The 20063-nt window shown below is 42.7% G+C and overlaps 1 long non-coding RNA gene across 1 annotated transcript; it reads left to right on the forward strand.

Moving 5' to 3' along the window:
- Positions 1 to 7790: 7790 nt before the first annotated feature.
- Positions 7791 to 19721, forward strand: LOC121478586. Its single transcript, XR_005984521.1, has 4 exons — positions 7791 to 7858; positions 12443 to 12557; positions 17486 to 17618; positions 18547 to 19721. It is a non-coding gene; the product is annotated as an uncharacterized LOC121478586 (long non-coding RNA).
- Positions 19722 to 20063: the final 342 nt, after the last annotated feature.

Consider the following 20063-nt stretch of genomic DNA (forward strand, 5'->3'; position numbering starts at 1 on the left):
AATATTTTTTAAAAATGCAGTTTTTTAAAAAAAGAAAGAAAGAAAACTTGCAAGAAAGGAGAGAGGGAGGCTTTGGCTGAAAACGTAATAGGAGCCAGGTTCTCTGCCTGACACTTGCCTTGTATTCACTCTGTCTACCCCCTCAATACTCACCTGCACAGCGAGACCACTCACCACAAATTCCTTCCACCCCTGACCAAGGCTAGACTTTCCCATCTACAAGAACACTCTCTGCTACAATCTGGACAACTCGGAGCTGAGACAGAATGATTGCCATCAACCCTTGATGGATGGCAGCCAGTCCCACACCTCTTAGGAGACATAGCTTTCAGGCATGTCTCACCCTGTTTCCCAAGATCCCTGTAGGGCTGAGCCAAGCCCATGGCGGCGACTTGACCACTAACATGCACTTTGAAAGCTGCCTTTCCTTCCCCCTCCCACTTCCTGGGCCCCTACAGTACCTCCTGAGACCACCTCCCAGACAAAGCCCTGCCAGGGGATCTGCTTCTGGGGAGGCCAGGATGTAGTAATAATGACGATTATTCATTATTCTAAGTGTTTTCTACAAATTAACTCATTTCATTCTCACAAGACCATAATGTCCTGGGTACTAATATTTTCTCCATTTATAAATGAGGAAAGCAAGGCATAAAACATTGATTATCTTGCCAAGGTCACATGACTAGTAGGTAGAGGAATCAGGTCCAGCAACCTGGCACAAGAATTGATGCCATTTTTCATAATAAGGAATCTAGGCTCAGAGAGGTTAGTCACCTTACCAAAAGTCACACAGATGGCAAGTGAGAAGGCTGACATCAGAACCCATGTCCATCTGCAGCCAATGCACTTTACTTACTAATTAACAAAAATCTGGGCAGCCCGGGTGGCTCAGTAGTTTGGCATCGCCTTTGGCCCAGGTTGTGATCCTGGAGACCTGGGAACGAGTCCCACGTTGGGCTCCCTGCGTGGAGCCTGCTTCTCTTTCTGCCTGTGTCTCTGCCTCTCTCTCTTGCTCTGTTTTCTCTCACGAATAAATAAATAAAATCTTAAAAAAAAATAATTCCTCCTTGAGGTCCTTGCATGCATTCAGCCTCCCACTTGATTTTCTGAAGGAACAAGCCTGGACATGTCACCTAGAGCCCCATGCAGTGGTGCATTGCCTCACTCCACTCTATACTCTTGTGCCGAGAAAGACACAAACCCAATGAGGTATGATAGGAGGGAACCCCCAAGCCACCATGCAGCCTGAAGCTACCTCATGCTTTCACCTGATGTCTTCCAAAATGTGAAATTGCTTAACAAGAATTTGCTTTCTTACATATTTCTGATCCTTGATCCTAGCACAACAGCTGGCATTTGATGAATGTATTGTTCTTCCAAAGCAAGGGGAAAAAGAATAAGGTTTGTGCTTTAAGAAAACATCAAAGCTTTTGTCTTTCAGAATTGTTCTCTAAGTCACTCCTAAGTCACTAGCCACATCAGTAGGAAGAAAGCACTGAAAAACCAAAGCATATTGCAGTGGGATGCCTGGTTCAAGTCGGAGCTATGGTACTTAACTGTGAATTTATGGACATCGCTTCACCACTCTGAGCCTGACTTTTCACAAATGAGAATAATAATAGTGCTGGCTATATCAACCTAAGGTGAGGACTATCACGGAGCAAGGTATAGGAAAAACTTTGCAAATATTAAGATGCTGTAATGTACTAGGGACACTGCAATATTGCAAAGCAGGATTGTGTGTCTCTTCTTTTAATTCTGCCAATATTAACTAAGGTAATAAGTATTTATGGAGTACATATGAAGCGCCACACTATTCTGTAGGCTCTGAGGACACAGGGTAAGTAAAACAATTTCTTGCCGCATACCCTAGTGCAACCAAAGTAGGTAAATACTTAGTTTGTTAGAGGGTGGTAAGCCCTAAGGGGAAGATGAAAGCAAGGAAAGGTAGAAGAAGTATTGGGGGAATTACTGCACTTTTAGATATAGTGGCTAGGAAAGATCTCTCTGAGAAGGTTACATCTAGGTCAAGACTTAGAGAAATGAGAGTGTAGACCACAGAGGAATAACTCAAGGCAGTAGGATACTCTGGGGTTCCAAGGAACACACTTTGGTAAGTACTTCCCTGGTGGCCAGACCAACCTCTTGCTCTCTATGATTATGATCCTTTAGAAGAAGCAGAGTGTGCTTCAGTTGGGCAAAACGGAAAGTGACTTTAGATGCTCTTGTAAGTTATGGGGTTCAGGACATGCTACCCCCAAATATAGCAGCTTGGCATATTAAATATCTGAAGCTGAAGGATTTTCTTTTTTAAAAAAATGACAGGAGCAAAACATTTTCACCCTTCTTTCCTGTAAGCAGGAGATAAATCTCTCACGTGAAAGGTACGCTACCTGAATCTGGAGAGAGGGAGACATTCTTACCACCAGAGATGGGGAACTGAGGGCTGAGAAATCTACACAAACCTTGTTAAACTCATTCTTATTTTCCTGGTTATTTCTTCACCATTTACTACCCCTGGCCCAAATGCCTCTGTCTTGTTTATTTTTTATAAATTTATTTTCTACTTATCTAAAAAGGTATAAAAAGCTTCCTGCTTGGGGTGCCTGAGTGGTACCATCACTTAAGCATCTGACTCTTGGCTTCAGCTCAGGTCATGATCTTAGGGTCCTGAGACTGAGCCCTGTGTTGGGTTCTGTGCTCAGTGTAGACTCTGCTTGAGCGTCTCTCTCTTTCCCCGCGCCCGCCCCCCCCACCCCCGTCTCCTTCTGTCCCTCCTGCTCATTCATGCTTTCTCCTCCCTCAAAAAGTAAATAAGTAAGTAAGTAAGTAAGTAAATAAATAAATAAATAATAAAGCTTCTTGCTCTGGCCTCTTTGGGTCTACATTCTCTTGTGAAGTTTCTCATGTGAATGCAAAAATTCAAGGAAATGGAATATGCTTTTCTCTTGCTAATCAATCTTTGTCAGTTCAATTTTCACACCCAATCAGGGACCCTAGGGGAATTGAGGAAAACTCTTTCATCATCGCCATAAGCTACTTGCCATCTAATAGTTTCTCTTATCTGGAATCCCTGTTCAGGAAACCTGAGAAAATAACCCATAAAGCTTTCATGAAACTGGCAGCTCAAGAGAACCACTCTGCAAAGCCTGCTAATTCTGCAGACTCTCCAGCTCCCATTAGAGCTGTTAATTAGAAGAGAACATTCGCTATGCAGAGGGTGAGTGCAGAGTTGGCAAGTCCTGCCCAGTACAGGGTCCCCCTGTCATCAGAAAGTAGAAGGGACCTATGAACCCTTTCACAAGCCAAAATGACATAAAGTGAAGCAATTACCATTAATTTATATGGAAAAGTTTTTAAGCATTCCTAGACCCCCTCCAAAAATAACCTCTTGGGCTTTTCTGATACCTTAGGACACATCTTGCTAATGGATGCAGAAGATAAATTGAGATAAAGCACAGATGTTCAGAGACACAGTACAAAGCCACGCTGGCCTGATGATGCTGGGATGCGGAATGTAGTTCCCAGGGAAGGGATCGGCGGGGGCGCTGTCACTACTTAGGGTGTATGCTGCCTCTCTCGCTGCAAAACAAATACTGAATGCTATTTTCACTTTTTGCCTTTTTTTTTTTTTTTTTCATAAAAGCAAAAACCCTTTCCGGATTTCTCTTGGCTTGCAAAAACAGGTGCTAGCATAGGTCTTTTGTAAAAGCAAAGTGGCATGTCGCAAACTTTGAAAAGTGGGGGCTCCTGCACACTTTCTGCACAGGGATGCCAGCTGTGTTCCAGCCAGCTGCTTCTGACGGCAGACCCGGCAGCGGCCGCAGCGCTGGAGAACCAGGGCAAGCTCAGCAGCCTCCTAGGCATTGCAGAGCTACCGAGGGTCCCCGACAGCACAGAAGCACCAGGAGGTGAGCAGCGACCCCAGAGTGACCAAGCTGGTCTCAGGTTGGCCAAAGAGTGCATTCGGACCACCTGAGCGTCAGTTAGATGTAGGGTGTTTGTCGGGGCTGGAGCACTGCACAGGCCTGCGGAGAACAAGAAGCAGAGCGCTGGGCCCAGGCAACACCTTCAGCCTGAATCGTACTTACCAGGTGTTAGGCTTCAGTTGCTGTGCTCAGCTTCATAGTCTCACTCCTTCCACTAAGCAAGACGAAAGGACTGAACATGTCTCATTTACCCTGGGATGTGGTTTTTTCTGTCTTTTCTTTTTTTGTTGTTGTTTTGTTTTTTAATGTATTTATTCATGAGAGACATAGAGGCAGAGACATAGGCAGAGGGAGAAGCAGGCTCCCTGCGGGGAGCTCCATGTAGGACTCGATCCCAGGACCCGGGGATCACAACCTGAGCCCAAAGCAGATGCTCAACCACTGAGCCATCCAGGTGCCCCATTTTGGGATGTGTTCTTGCCGCTTAGAGATAAAGAGACCCAGAGGTGGAGAGCAAGAGATAAGCTTCTAACCCCAAGCACGTCTAGCCAAGGACCTCTGGCAAGGCGGTAAATGCCTCTTCTGTGTTTCAGTATTTCTATCTGTAAATTGGGAAATCATTTCTTCATCTAACAGAAATTCTCCCGAGGATACACCATCTCATTGAAAGTAATAATTATGTTACTTAAAATGGGTTTTTTTGATGATCAGTCAAGTGCAGACACAAAATAGCAGCTGGGAGGGGCATGAGAGTGAAAGAGATCTGTTACACTCACAAGTCCTAGAAGAGAGAGGCATGGCAGGCCATGCAGGGGGCCAGTTCAACAGGGGAGGGAGGGCCCAAGGAACAGGCTCCACCAAGTAGGTGGTGAGCCAAGAGAGAATGAGGACGGTGGGCCAGTGCCTTTACTGGGGGTCAGAGTGGAGTGCACAAGCCAAAAGTGTGAGGAATTTCATTGATGTGTTCAAATGTCAGTAGGTCATACTCCAGGGAGGAACAAAAAGAGGAACTTGTGATTGGCACCAGCCTCATCACACTAGTGTGCCTGGTCACGGGGGTAAAATGCTCATTGCCTGTTTATGGATCAGTTGAGGTAGCAGGAGAATATGAAGTTTTAAAAATTTATCATACAACATCCTTAAAGGAGAGACGATATTGTTCGAGTCTACCTGTGCAGGACAGCCCACCAGGGTATAAACCATCATACAAAAAATGCCCAGGTCCTTCTGGCAAGACCAAAATCTCTCTGGGGATTTAGATTAATATGCAAATTTGCAAACACATGGATGGAACTAGAAGGTATAATGCTAAAAGGCATAAATCCGTCAGAGAGACAAATACCCTATAATCTCACTCATGTGGAATTTAAGGAACAAAACAAGGAGAAAGGAGAAAAAAGAGAGAGGGAGGCAAACCAAGAAAAAGACTCTTAACTTTAGAGACCAAACTACCAAACCGTTGGTTGGTGGGGGGTGGAGGAGAAATAGGTGAAGGGGATTAAGAGATTAAAAGTACACTTATCTTGATGAGCACTGAGTAATGCAAAGAATTATTGAATCGCTATATTGTATGCCTGAAACAAATATAACACTGTATCTTTACTGGAATTAAAATAAAATTTAATGAGCAATATGCAAATAAGTCAGACTACGGGGACTCCTTCAGGACCACCAGACATCCAACACTTTTACCAGCCTCTCGCCCATCTTATCATCCTGCTCATTGGATTCTTACTGGTAAATATGTTTCCTCTAACCTCTTTCATTAGAAACTAGTTGCACACCAAATGTAGATAAAATGTGTGTTTTATATAAAAAAATTGATATTTGATGTTTCTTTAAATAAGATTTTTTTTCCCATTTAATCATATGTCTATAAGGTAGGAAGCACGAAATGAAGTTGCCAATTTTTAGATGAGAACCTGGGGGCTCAGAGACGTTAGGAACCCACAGAGGTCACACAGTTAGAAAGTGGCAAAGCCCGCCCTCCTCTGTTTGATTTCAATTCCCAGATCTAACTGTAAAGCTATACTAGTTAACTATTTCTGCATAACAAATTACTCCCAAACTTAGCAGCTTAAAATAACAAACACTGGTGATCTCACTCAGCTTCTGAGTGTCAATCAGGGAGCATCTCAGAGGAATGGTTCAGGTTGAGGTCTTTTTTTTTTTTTTAAGATTTTATTTATTTATTCATGAGAGACAGAGACACACACACAGAGAGAGAGAGAGAGAGAGAGAGAGAGAGGCAGAGGGAGAAGCAGGCTCCATGCAGGGAGGGCCGCCCTGAGGTCTGTCTTAAAGCTGCAGCCAAGATGCTGCCTGGGGTTGCAGTCATCCCATTGCTTCGCTGGATCAGAAGATTTAAACTTGCTCCCATGGATGCTGGTGGGAAGCATCACGTGTAGGCCTGCGCATAGGGCTGCTTACAATATGACAGCTGGCTTTCCCAGAGTGAATGACCTGAGAGAGAATGATACCCAAATACACATCCTAGGAGATATATTACCTAATCTCAGAAGTGACATGTCATCGCTTTTCCCATAAAATGCTACTGGTCACAGAGACCAATCCCAGGAGAATGAGAAAGGCACGATACAAGCGTGTATATTCCAGGGGATTGGGACATTGGCGAGCCACCTTGGAAGCTGGACTGAATTGCCCAGCAGAATCTGATGTTATCACTTGAAAAGGACTCAACAGCCCCCTTGGCTTGTGGTCTTCCTACCAGCTACACATCAGCATGGAGAATATAGGGGGAAGGCTTTTCTAGGCATCTTTTTAATATAGAGACCAGGAAAAAAGAGAAAGAGAAGGACTACATAAAAATGTGTTATTTTTGCACCCTTTACCAGTGCCTTGAAAACATTGGACAAGATATGTTGAGGATAGTTAAACCTTCTTAGGACATGTACACACTCATCTTTTGATGAGAAACAGAAAGTGAAGTGAGGAGACGATGGAGTTTACTTTTCCAGTCTTTCTAGACGCAGATTCCCCATCAGATTTAGTGCTGTTTTTCTCATAACATGGCAGGATATAATCTAGCTCAGAAACTAAGAAATCCTGATGGGGAGAGACAGGGAGAAATGAGCCATAAATGTTGGATATGTTCCACAGCACCAACAGATGATAAACTCCTGCTGCTCCTTGCATAGATCTGTAGCCACAACAGCACTTGCCTCTTATAAAAATAGCAGTTGGAGTGGAGAGCATTTCTAAGATAGTAGAGTGTCACCTTCATTATTATACATGAATAAGCTACACAGATGAAGCATGTGGAGGCTAAAGCATCAGGCAAGAGAGACTCAGGGCATAGACAGGGGTTGATTTTGTCAGGGGGTTCTAGAAAAGAGTTAGTTATTCATCACTCTTTCAACTAGCATGTAGGTAGCCTTTACTATGAGATGGCTACTAAGCATTTGGGGGAATATTAAAATATATGGGGTGCAGACCCTGTTTTCCAGAGGTAGTATGCTATTGATCGATTCCTATAGATTTGATAGACATATCTTTAATCACTTATTCATTCACTAACCAGATATTGTTGTGTAGACACTGTGCGGGACACTGGTGTGGCAAAGATAAGTAAAATAAGTGTTCTGTTCACCAGAGCCCACAGCATGAACCTCTGGAGGGTCAGGATTGCAGTGGATCTGGAACGATAAGGGAAGAAAGAACAAATAAGGCACCCAATTCAGTTTGGGAGACAGAATGGAGAAGTTTCTAAGAGGAAGTGGTACTGGAACTGAATGTCAGAAAGAGAATTTAAAACATTCTTTAAATGCATGCAATGTAATATGTATAGAATTCATAACTGCCTTGTATAACTGACTTTCCATCTGTCTGTCCACCAGGCACGTGGCTTAGAGGTTACAGTCATGGGCTTTGGATCCCAGTTATGCCACCTACTAGCTCTGGAACTGTAGGTAAGTGACTCTCTGGATGCCTGTTTCCTCATCCACAAAATGGGGATACTATGAGAGATTATTCCCCATGATCATTATGAGAATTAAACAAATGAGTTAATGTCTGTGAAGTGCTCAAAAGAGTACCAAGACCAAATAAGTACTGAGAGTGCCCCACGCTCTATGTAGGTATTACTTATTTCTGTCTAGAGAGAGAGGCAGCAATAAAAATTTTCCACCGGGATGCCTCCCAGTGATATTCCTCGGTCATAGGACATAAAATCATGGCTCACAAAAGAGAAAGGCCAAGATTTGAGAGTGGTTGTAGAGATGAGGTGAGAAGTCTTTATGGTTATCCACCAGGAAAAGGCAGAATTGCAAACTTTTGGGCAAGAAGCAGAAGCAAGAGCCAGGCATCTCAGATCTTCACAGTATCAGAGGCCTTGAGGTTGGGACTTTTGTACAGATACCCTCACGGATGCTCTGGCTAAACTGACCACAACGTGGAGGAACCAGTGTGCTTGGGTTGCATCTCCAGCAGCTTTCTGTGGGGTAGAAGATGGGCTACTTTTAAGTTCCATGTCCTCATTTTGTCTCCCCTTCTCTACTCTCTCCCCTTGGGAGGCCCAGAGACTGAACCCATTGGGGAAACTGAGCCTGCAATCAATGTATGACTTGTATACAAGTAACCGCTCTACAATGTATGGAGTGAGAACCCTTATTTGAAGCAAAATAAATAAAATTAATGGTTACAGCATTTTGTCTACCTTGTGGTATCATGTTATATATGTATCATTCCGTGTTTAGCTTCAAACCAGCCTCCTGAGGAAGCTAGTATTATCACTCCCATTTTAAAATGAATGAGGAAATATTCAGAGCAATCAATACGTTCTCTGATGTTATTATTAGCAATTGGAAGAGCTGTGTTGTGAGCATAGATCTATACGACTTTAAAGCAAGTGCTTGTAACTTCTGTGATACGTGGTATCAAAATTAAGGAGTTCTAGAAATCCAGAGAAGAGTAGAGGGGAAAACGGTGAGGACTTCCCCAGAGATTGGGTATTTGGTTTGATTATCAAAAATGGGTAGTGTTTTACATGTGAAAAAGGTAGAACAAGTCATTCCAGATGAAGAAATGCAAAGGTTATGAGGGCATGAGAGTTACGAACTTCCCAGGGATATGGAGAGGAGGTCAGTGTGGCTAACACATGGGAATGTGGTGCTTCACAAAGCTACCTAGGGTCACTTTCAAGGAGGTTCATTTGTTCTTTCAACCTAATAAAAATGCAAGCTCTTCTTTAGAGTAAGGCGGTGGGAAAGGGGAATGAGGGAGAGGCTCTGTGTCCTACCATGTAGCACACACAGATGACATTCTGTTCCAACAGCCTTTTGCCTATGGCTGATGCTCAGATCTGCATCACTGTCTGAATAGGTGGCATGACCTCTAGACACTGCAAGGGACCTAGCTGTCTAGACCGAACTTGATGATGTGAAATGAGCAGCAGAAGAGAAACCTGTGAGGAGCTGAACCTTAGACCCAAGAATGATGGATTCTGAAGCAGAGGGGTTGCCTGTCTAGGCCAGGAAGGAATCCCCTCTGGCTTCTCTGGGCGATACTGACAATTCCCATGGTGATGCCAGTTTGGACACAACCATTCCACAGACAGCCCATGTGTTTCTGAATTGGAGTTCATGGAGATATCAAGTCTGGGATTTGTTTTTAATGATCTGTTCTTTCCCTATACCATCCTGGACTAGAAATCACCCCCAGGCAGCTAGCCTGTCACTTTCAGAGAGGTAATGTGAATCCCAAACAATAGAACTCTGACCTATTCACTATGAGAGCAGGTAGGGTATCACTTAAACAAAACAAAACAAAGCAATGAAGCACTGGTTTTGTAATCAACGGTTCAGATTCATGCCCCAGCGCTTGGCACTGAGCTGTCCCATGATTTTGGACAAAGAGTTTACCTTGCCTACTCCTCAGTTTTCTTAACTATAAAATAGTTAAGAAACAAATAGCTTGCCTACTCCTCAGTTTTCTTAACTATAAAATAGGGTCAAGAAAGTGTCCTTGCCTACTCCTCAGTTTTCTTAACTATAAAATAGTTAAGAAACAAATAGCTTGCCTACTCCTCAGTTTTCTTAACTATAAAATAGGGTCAAGAAAGTGTCCCTCACAGGGTGGATGGGAACAGAAGTGAAATAATGTGTGTGAAAAATCACTGTTATTTTAAAGCTTCAAGCTTTTAGACTGCATGAAAAATAGGTAGGTTGTCTCATTACTTTCTTCATAACAAAAGTTCTAAATTTGATGAAGCACAATTTATGTTTCTCTTTTTGCTGCTTTCAGTATCATATCTAAGAATATATTGCCAAATCCAAGGTCACAAAGATTTAGGCCTACATTTATTTAAGAATCTGAGGGAAACATGAGGACCCCTAAAGGGGTCCCCTTGAACACTACTTGTGCCCTGCTCTGTTAGGTCCCCTGCAAGGACAGTAGAGCTTCTTCCCGGGGACAACCAGAAGAGAGAAGACTTTGGGACACTGTTGGCTCCTGTTTTAGGCAAGGTCTCCGATCACCTTCACATCCTTCTGTGTCCTAGGAAATGTTAGAGATGGTGACATCCAGGTGCATTTACCTTTAGGTGTCTTTTTTTTTTTTTTAAGATTTTATTTATTTATTCATGAGAGACACACACAGAGAAACAAAGACACAGGCAAAGGGAGAAGCAGGCTCCACGCAGGGAGTCTGACATGGGGCTCGATCCTGGGTCTCCAGGATCATGCTCTGGGCTGAAGGCAGGCACCTAACCACTGAGCCACCCAGGCTGCCCACCTTTAGATGTCTTGAACAACAGTACAAACCCCAAAAGCACCTCTCTCTCTTGCACCCTGGCATCGCTAGTTACTATCTGTTTGCAGTTTGGTGGTCTTGAGAAAGTCATTTCATCTCTCAATGCCTCACCTTTGTCATCTGCAAAATGGTGACATTAATAGTACTTCCTTCGTCGTACTATTATTGTGGAGAATACTCATGATCCCATATATAAGCAAAATGCCTGGCACATAATAAGCACTCAATGAACATTAGCTACTACTAACATTGTAATTACTGCAGTTCACTGCAATCACCTCATTCCTTTCCATGGGGGACTCAGCCCCATTAGCCCCATTGGACCGCACATTCCCTGGGAGTGGTCCAGCAAGAGGGGAGTCTCCCATACAGTAAATGAAGAGCAAATGAACCCAGAAAAGCCAGTAACCCCAGTGGACAGCAGTGGGCAGACAGCATGACAGGAGAACTGCTTGGAGAAAACAGAGCTGAGACTCAAAATGAGTTGATGTCAAGGCCAAGTAGGGAGGCATGGCCTGAGCACTCATCCCAGGCCCGGTCCAGGCACCCTACAGGGTGAGAGTGAGGCCAGGACCATCTGGGAACTCAAGGTAACAGGTAGTGGAGGCCCCGAGCTGCACATTAAGCAGCCGGGATTCTCTCCCACTCCCACGGGAATCAGTGTTTTCCAAACTTCAGCCAGTATCACCTGCACAGGTTTTGCCACATCTGAGTAATGCGGTATTTCTTAATTAACCTCTTAATATTTTCCTTAAATTAATTTACCTTTTTAATTTTTTTTATTTTATTTTTATTTTTTAAATATTTTATTCATTTATTCTGAGACACACAGAGAGAGGCAGAGACACAGGCAGAGGGAGAAGCAGGCTCCCTGTGGGGAGCCCAGTGTAGGACTCCATCCCCGGACTCCAGGATCACGCCCTGAGCCGAAAGGAAGATGCTCAACCACTTAGCCACCCAGGTGCCCCTAATTTACCCTTTTTAAACTTAAATAAACCTATTATTGTTGTCAGTAATAATCCATATCTTCTGCTGTAAAAATAATGGCAAAACAAGTAAAGTAAAAACAAATTACTTTCATAAATGCTTGCTAGATACTTTTGCCTGCAAAGGCTCTGAGCCTACTGTCTCTTGGCTAAAAAGGGAAATCAGTAGGTTTTCGAGGAGTGTGAAAACCATCAAGCACATATGGCAAACTTTTCACTTAGAAGGATGGAGAGGAAGCTGGGAAGGGAATGAGCTTGGTGCTGTGGAATCCAATGTCAGGTAATGCTGTCACCATGAGTTTCTTAAAGCATCCTCAGAGCTGCCAGGGGCAGAGTTCCCACAATTAGGGAAACCCTCTTGGGGTGATAGGAACATCGTTTAATGGTTTTAAGGAAGAAAAATTACCCTTTTGTAACATCTCTGTGGCTATGTTGAAGAGTGTAGATTTATGGGCACTAAGACTGGTGGCCAAGAGTTCAGGTAGAGGCAAATGACCACAGCCCAGGGGAGAGGTAGTGAAGGTCTGAGAGAGGAACGTTGTAGGGCTCGGGGGTGGGAAGTGGGACAGAGAAACCACTGATGGAATATTCAGGGAGCATATACTGTGCTTGCTGATTGGCTATGCAAAGAAAGAATCTAGGATGCCCTCCCTGGGCTCAACTTGGGCCAGGGGAATATGACGGAACCATAGCGGAAGAGAGCTTTATAGGTGACGTTCTCACTTCTCTTTTCTGGACTTGTCCATCAACTTCTTCTAGGCTTCCAGGGTCTTCCAGCTGACTTTTAGGTGCCCAGACCTTCAGGATGCCCCCAGTCAGACCTGCAGAAGAGTTCATACTCCAAACCCATGAGACTGCTTAGGATGGTCCTGAGGTAAGGCCTGGCTGAAGACAAATCACTCTATATCTTGCTGTCTCCATTCCACTACAAGTATACAGTTGAGGACTAGTTAAAAAGAAAATCAAGTACGGGGGCAAAATGAACCTCAAAATTCACCCAGAGAACCCCACAAATCCAAGTGTGGATTCCAGGATCTCATTTTTTTTTCCACTTGGGGACTAAGCGGGGTTGAGAAAGTTAGAGGCTGCATGCATGCATTTATATCTGAGATGATTTCCTAGTGCTGCTGGGGGAACAATTTCTTTGGTCTCAGGCTTCCTTATTTCACTGCCCAGACAGATATCTTTACTTGCTGCCGTGGAATTCCTGCCCTTCTCTCGAGGGGCCAGTGGTCTTCACATCAAATTGCTATATCCTGAAAATGACGCTATCCATCTTATTTCTCCCTGATCCAAATGAAAATATCAGCTGGCAGCCACAGCAGCAAGTGGCTAATGAACTAGCTCACACTATGGTGTAAATGACTATGAATAAGTTAACTGTCTAACACTTAGCGACAAACTAATCCAAAGTAATAAATATCTTATGTGGAGTTTCAGATCCCCGGGGCTTTATTTTGAAGTAGCAAATCCATCTTTTCCCTCCTGTTATCTTACCCTAAATCAACCGACACCAAGGCACTAAAGTTTCATTGATTGGATAAGAGTGGTCCATAAAAGACACTCCCAAGAGTGTCATCAGCAGTCTACTTTCAAGTCTGGCCATAGAGTCCATTAAGTTCTGAAACAAACACCTTCTCCTATTTTTAAGAATTATCACGTCTATTTCAAAATGAAAACGTCTCCTTTGGCAATGCTTTAAATTGAAAAGACACTAAAGGTAGTGACAAATGCATAAAGGCCCTCTGTGGGATCAAAATATTTCTGTGTGATTTTGTTAGTTAGTGATGTAATTTGACATTTCACGGATACTTCAAACATGGTATCTGATTAGGAAAATGGAAGGGGAACACGGGAGAAAGTGATAAACATTCCTGGAATTATATAGGCAAACTATGGAGTTCACTATTTTGAGAAAGTAGGTTTCTCCTGCCCTCATTATAAATATGTCAACTTCCCTTAAGTGGACAGACTTTGAATTTGTCCTTGTTGACAAGTTCCCCAAACTGAAACTACTTGAAAATATTGAAGAAGTTGTTCCTAATTAGATTTAAGAGACTTAAAACACATCTTGACTCTGACATGCACATCTTGTATAGGTGTTGCAAATCGTAGCCATTCAGAATCTGTAAGGTCAGTGTCAGCCAACAGGTCTATTTCCTTTAACTTATAGAAGGAGAGTATCTAAAGTGTGTAACTATATTATGGTCTGCTATGGCAGAGAATCAAAATTAATGATATAGGCTACAGAAATATTCTTTCTCCACTGAGTCATGTTTTTCTAACCCAAAAGTGCCTTTTTTGACACAGTACTTGATTATTCACTCAAATCATAGATTCCTAAGTTAGAAAGGAACTTAAACATACATATACCCCATGTTGTTAAGTTTAAAATAATGGTTTCCAACCCTCAATGCTCATTAGAATTCTCTGGAGAGCTTTTTTTTTAAAACACACACACACACACACACACACACACAGCTGGGCCCCACTCTTTAGCTACAAATCATTATCTGTGGTTGTTTGGGCCCAGGCATCAGTATTTTTTAAAGCAACCCTCCCTCTCCATGATCCTGATGAATAGCCAGGGTTGGGAACCACTGACTTAGAGATCAAACTCACCCCTAGTGTCGAGATTTTGCTTTTAAATGGTCAAATTCAAGGAACGCTTCACTCATATATAAGGGGTTTAACTTGTAAAAGGAGCCCTATGCATTTTTTAGTTTGTTTTCTTCTTTCCATATACAACATTGATTTTCCCTTTCCTCTGTAGTCAGAAGAGAGCTTGACTGAACAAGAATAAGATATTAATTGAATAGGGAGAGGGGGGTTGGAGGCACTGTCCTTCCCATCACCATGGTGGGAAGAAACCTTCTTCAAGCTTCTATCGACAACATCCAATGAAGCCAACTGGGATAGGAATGAAGATTGGGGGACTAACCCACTAGATCCTATGTCAGTGCAACTCAGCCTGGACTTTACACCCCGTGGCTGCCCCATCCTTGGCTTGGGAAATGTTGTGTTTTCTGCCCAGGGAGTGAGCTACAAGGATTCCTCTCAGCCTACGAACCTGAGGCATTTGTCAGCTGTAATTATTACAAGAACCAAACACAAAGACAGAGTTAGTGAATATTATTCACTACATTTAAATGTATTCTCTGGCCTAGGATATTGGTATCATTGGGGGTTTTGTTTTTTGTTTTTTGTTTTTTTTTTTTAATTGGCATCTGCAATATGTACTCCTTATTCTCAAAAATGATGAATGAGCCTTTAAACCTAATGAGTCAGTAAATAACTGTTGAATTTCTACTGTGCTTAACACTGTACCAGGTGCTTTTATTAAAGATTATTATTTATTTATTTATTTATTTATTTGAGAAACAGAGAGACAGAGCATAAATTGGAGGGGTTAGGGGTAGAGGGAGAGGGAGAAGCAGTCTTCCCCTGACCTGGAAGCCCAACGTGGGCCTCATCCCAGGACCTCAGGATCATGGCCTGAGCCAAAGGCAGCCACTCAACTGACTGAGCCACCCAGGTGCCCCTGTACCAGGCCCCTTAATGAACAGAGAATAGGACCTAAATCCTGTCCTCAGAGAACATCTATTTCTGTGCACCTGTAAGAGTGAGAACATTGTGAATTGAAAAAGCAGTGATCTCAGGGACTTAGATCCTGACCAAAAGAGAAAGTACGTATAGCAAAATAACAAAGAATAGATTTGGACCCAAATGGGGAGATATTAGGAAGGGTCGTAAGAATACAGCAGAGATTATACTCAGTAAAGACAGTCACAGGAGGGATTTGGTTGCAAGCGTTGTGAGCAGTGGTACCAGCAGGAAAAAGTGCGAGCTGGGAGGTCAGAGATAGGCTGGTGAGACACTCCAGCAGGTGTTGTTACATGACTTTGTGGCCATGGGATCCCATTTTTTAATGGGAAAATGATAAGAATTAGTCTTTGGGATTGGAGAGCAATGAAGAACATGCAAGATTTCTAGGGTAAATAAAGGTAGGGCTATAAACAGTGGTGTTGGAAAGGAACCAAAAAGACTTTGGATTTGAAGCCATTCTAGGGTATCTAAATAAAATCTCCCAGTTGGTAATAGAAGATAAGAGGTTAGACTCTGAATAAGAGAGATCAGGGTGATGGATCCTCTAAGATCGAGGACCTAAGGAAAAAAAGAAGACAGAGCTGCAGACTCTGGGGAGCAGTCTCAAGAGGATATCATCCATGAGCTGAGCGCTGCGTGTGAGAAAGATGCTTGTGTCATTATTTATATGCGTAAATGCCTCCTACGTGGTTTTACTAAGATTGAAATCTCAGGCCTTTGCCCAAAACAACTGCATTTTATGCCATCAGTTCAAAATCTTCCACATAAAATGAAATTCTGTGTTGACCAATTAGCTCAAACAGAACATTTTGTCAGACAGAAGAAATGTGTACAAAAAAGGGGAGAGACAGTTACCTTTTAAAACTGACCTTTCATTTTTTGTGTTTTATTCATCCTTTTTCAGCAGATAAGGTTAAACTCATTGTTACTTAAACCATGTTACTATTTCCATGAATTTGTGAGAAAAACATTGAAACTTAATAGTGCTGACAATTTTAAGCATCTTCTTTTTAATGAACCAATTATTACTTTTTCTCTAATTACCAATCAGTCATAGCTCCTTTTTATTTCAGACTGTAAAATATGGAGCAATCTAGAAGTATTTAGCTGTATGTAATGGGATTCAACAGGGAACCACACAGAATAATCATTATTTCTCTTTGGGACTCCAAGTACTATAAGTAACCTACCTCGGCCAAGTTCACCTCATCCATGAAATGGGCCAAACGAGATCTGACTTGCTCATCTAATAGGTTTTCTATGAAGGCTAAAACTAAAAAAGTGGAATAGAACATAAAGGAACTTTCTAATCCATAAAGCATCACAGGCATAAAAGTTCCCATTATTGGAGATTGTATGAGTTCCGTGAAGAGAGTTCTCTATGAGCATGATGCTGAGGCTGATAAAGGAGCATTGGGCTGGGCTCTGAGTGATACAGAATGTGGGTGCTTCTGAGATTGTCTTAGTTTGGGTCCCCTCACAAAGGAGACACTAAAGCAAGGGTTTTCATTCATGTTGTTTATTTGGAAAGTACTGTGAGGGAGGGAGGGAGGAAGACAGGGAGGAAGGGCGGCAGTGAAGCATGTGGACGTGAGCAGGACACCACTATAGGCAACGTGAGTTGAGGCCCACAGGGATCCTCTGAAGGACCCTGTGCAGCGCTCCTCCAAATATCCACTGGGGGTGAGGAAGCTCAGGTAGTCTCTAACTTCCGTCCCACCCTGGAGGGTTACTCTGGGGCCTTAACTTCTGATATTACTAGGCTGTGACAAATGGGAGCTGAAGAAAACAAGAACACATCACCCTGAAATATCCTCCTTTAACAAAAATTATTTTGAACTGAAGGCAATTAATAAGCAGCAAATAAGTAATAAGCTCCATGTACCTTCCCCCTTTTCTGCCTAAAGCCAAGATATAAAATGTGTTTTACAGGAGATGGCACCAGAAGAATCTATAAACAAAGCTTACTTCATGAATTTCCTTCCTTATATACTTTCCCACAATTTTGCCATCTTTGGAAGCCAAAAACCACCTTCTTGTGTCCTGTCTTTTTTCCCACGAATTGACTATTCTTTGTTGAAGACACTATATGACCCAGAGTTCTGAGCCACCTCCGTGTTACTCATCTGTTGGTACTCCCATGTGACACACGTTGGTCAACTTATTTTTCTCTTGTTTATCTGTCTTTTGTTGCAGGTGCCCCACTTTAAGACCCTGAGATGGACAGAGGAGAAACGTTTCCTCCCCTCCAGAGCTAAGCATGCCTCCTCTGGCTAGAGAACACCTTCAGACAGAGTTGCCGGAAGCCCCTACACATCCAGGACGGTCGGTAGGTGACTTCCAGGGTAGAACAAGGCCCTGCAGGAGGGGCACCATGCCTCTGCTTTGCAGCCAGACACACCAGGTTTTGAATCCTGGCCCTGCTCCCCATAAACTGTCCTGCTTCTGCACATCACTCCACCTTGCTAACTTCAATTTCTTGGGCTGCAAACCGGGGACAGAAGCGATAGCTACCTTGCAGAATATTAAATAAGTCATTATGCATTCTTTCGATGGCATATCCAATCGCCAATGTTATGCAAAAATATTAAACGTCCTGGGAAAAAGTTCACATTATAGAATTAAAAGAATATAGGAAGTCACACTTATTTGCACGATGAGCCCATTTTTGTAAAGTACATACATTGTATATGAAAGGATAATGATTGGGACAAAACGTATTAAAAGATTAGGAGTGCTTATTCTAATTTCGATTTTCCTATGTATGCTTTTCCACATTTTTGAAGTTTTCTGCAAAGAGTATATATTACTCTACAATCAGAAAAAGGCAAGTTTCACAGAACACATTCTTCAGGGCTCTTCTGAGGATAATAGACGATTGCACAAAAAAAAGTATTTATTGCAGTACATGACACAGAATATGTGCTCCATATCTGATCATTCAAAAACCAAGTAATAAACATTAACAAGGAAATGAGAGCTTACTTACCATATACCAGACACTGTGCCCAGCGCTTTGCATTTATATCCTCTTTTAATTCCCAAACTGGTCTTATGCGGTAGTTACCGACCTCACCACGATTGCACAGATGTAGAGTAATGAGAATTAGGAAGAATACTAAAGCTTATTAAAGAAACACCTTTCTATGTATAAGAACCCCTCAGATTGGCTCTGACATTTTAGAATAAATCGATCAGAAAAAAAAAAAATTTCTCTTACTTTTTTCTTTTTTTCTTTTTTTTTTTTTTTACTTCAGAGACTGAACATAGTTTGAATAACTGCTACTTTACTAGAATGCTGGTTAAGGTTAATGTCAAAGAATAGCCCCTGGGTGACTGCAGTTCATGAGCAGAATGAACTTTGATCCTGTGGCAGAAATCAAATGGACCCAGGAAGCTTGGGGCTTGGCCTGCAGGGGAAGATTTCTGTGCCTCTCCGAAACACAGTTATCTCTTCTAATAGCAAAGGAGGGCTGGAGACAGCATTTCAGCCTGCAAAGACCTCATGCCCCAGAGATGAGAAGAGGCTGCTTCGTGGACAGTTCTGCTGCATGCCATATAACAAAACACACCCTGGACGTGCCCGTGAGGAGCGCAGCCTGAGAAGCAAAGAAAGGAAGGCTTTATATTGGACAGAATGGTGTTACTTCATTTTATTTGTGTTGCTGACAGTAAAGCAGAGGCCCTTTTCTTGTTTCTTTGTTATTGTTGTTGGTGTACCGTGTTCCGCAAAAGCATTTAGGACTTAATTAAAATAGTTTAAATGGCCCTAGTCTGTCAAGCTTACAATTTCCCTTGAAAACCTCTTTGTTCTCCCCTTAGTGAATTTCATTCTAAGAAAATCAAAGAGAAAACCTCTGGAAATTGTCACCATGAAAATAAATGGGAAGAGGGTGGCGGGGAGGGAGAGAGGGGCCGGTGCCTACATGAGTTTGGGTATCAGCAAAGCCATTTGTGATTTTCGTCTTCACTTTTCAAATGACAGGGAGCGTCAGCTACTGCTGGTCAGAGGTGGAGGCCTTTGAAAATACACAGGAGAGCTCTAAGTCTGTTTCCTGGCTCTGTTTCTTGTTGGCTGGAGGGAAGTGGGGAAGGCTAGAACAAGAGCTTCGCCTACTGCTCTCTTGATTCCAGGTGGCACGAAAGCTTGCAAGTCCTTGGAACATGTGCTCCAATTAATTTGATGGAGGCTCCTGTGTGGAGAAGCAAAAGACCTCATGTCCCAGGTAGAGGACAAGCATTGGTGTCTCAGAGCTATGGATCCTGGGACCCCCACTAGTGGGCTTATTTTGGGGATTTAGTCTCTTGTGGCTAAATTTTAAGAAAACAAAGAATTAGGGGCACTTGCGTGGCTCAGTGGTTGAGCGTCTGCCTTCAGCTCAGGATGTGATCCCAGAGTCCTAGGGTTGAGTCCTACATCAGGCTTCCCATAGGGAGCCTGCTGCTCCCTCTGCCTATGCCTATGTCTCAACCTCTCTCTGTGTCTCTATGAATAAATAAATAAAATCTTTAAAATAAAATAAAATGGCCTGTTATATTGATTTTAACATCATTCTTAGCTTCATTTTGTAAGCCTTTCCTAGATTTTCTTCACCTTTTTAAAAAATGTATATTCTCTTGCGTTATCTTAGGCATTATTGTGAGCTTACTTAAGGTAAGTTGTTTTTAGAAGAGAGTAAAATATAAACAAGGTTAGAAGACTTGTCTGTGGGCAATAGTGAGGGGTCCACTCAGTACTTGGCAAGAAGATTGTCCCCTAAGAGTGAAATCGAGG

Source organism: Vulpes lagopus, chromosome 19 (assembly GCF_018345385.1).
Source record: "Vulpes lagopus strain Blue_001 chromosome 19, ASM1834538v1, whole genome shotgun sequence".
NCBI lineage: Eukaryota > Metazoa > Chordata > Mammalia > Carnivora > Canidae > Vulpes > Vulpes lagopus.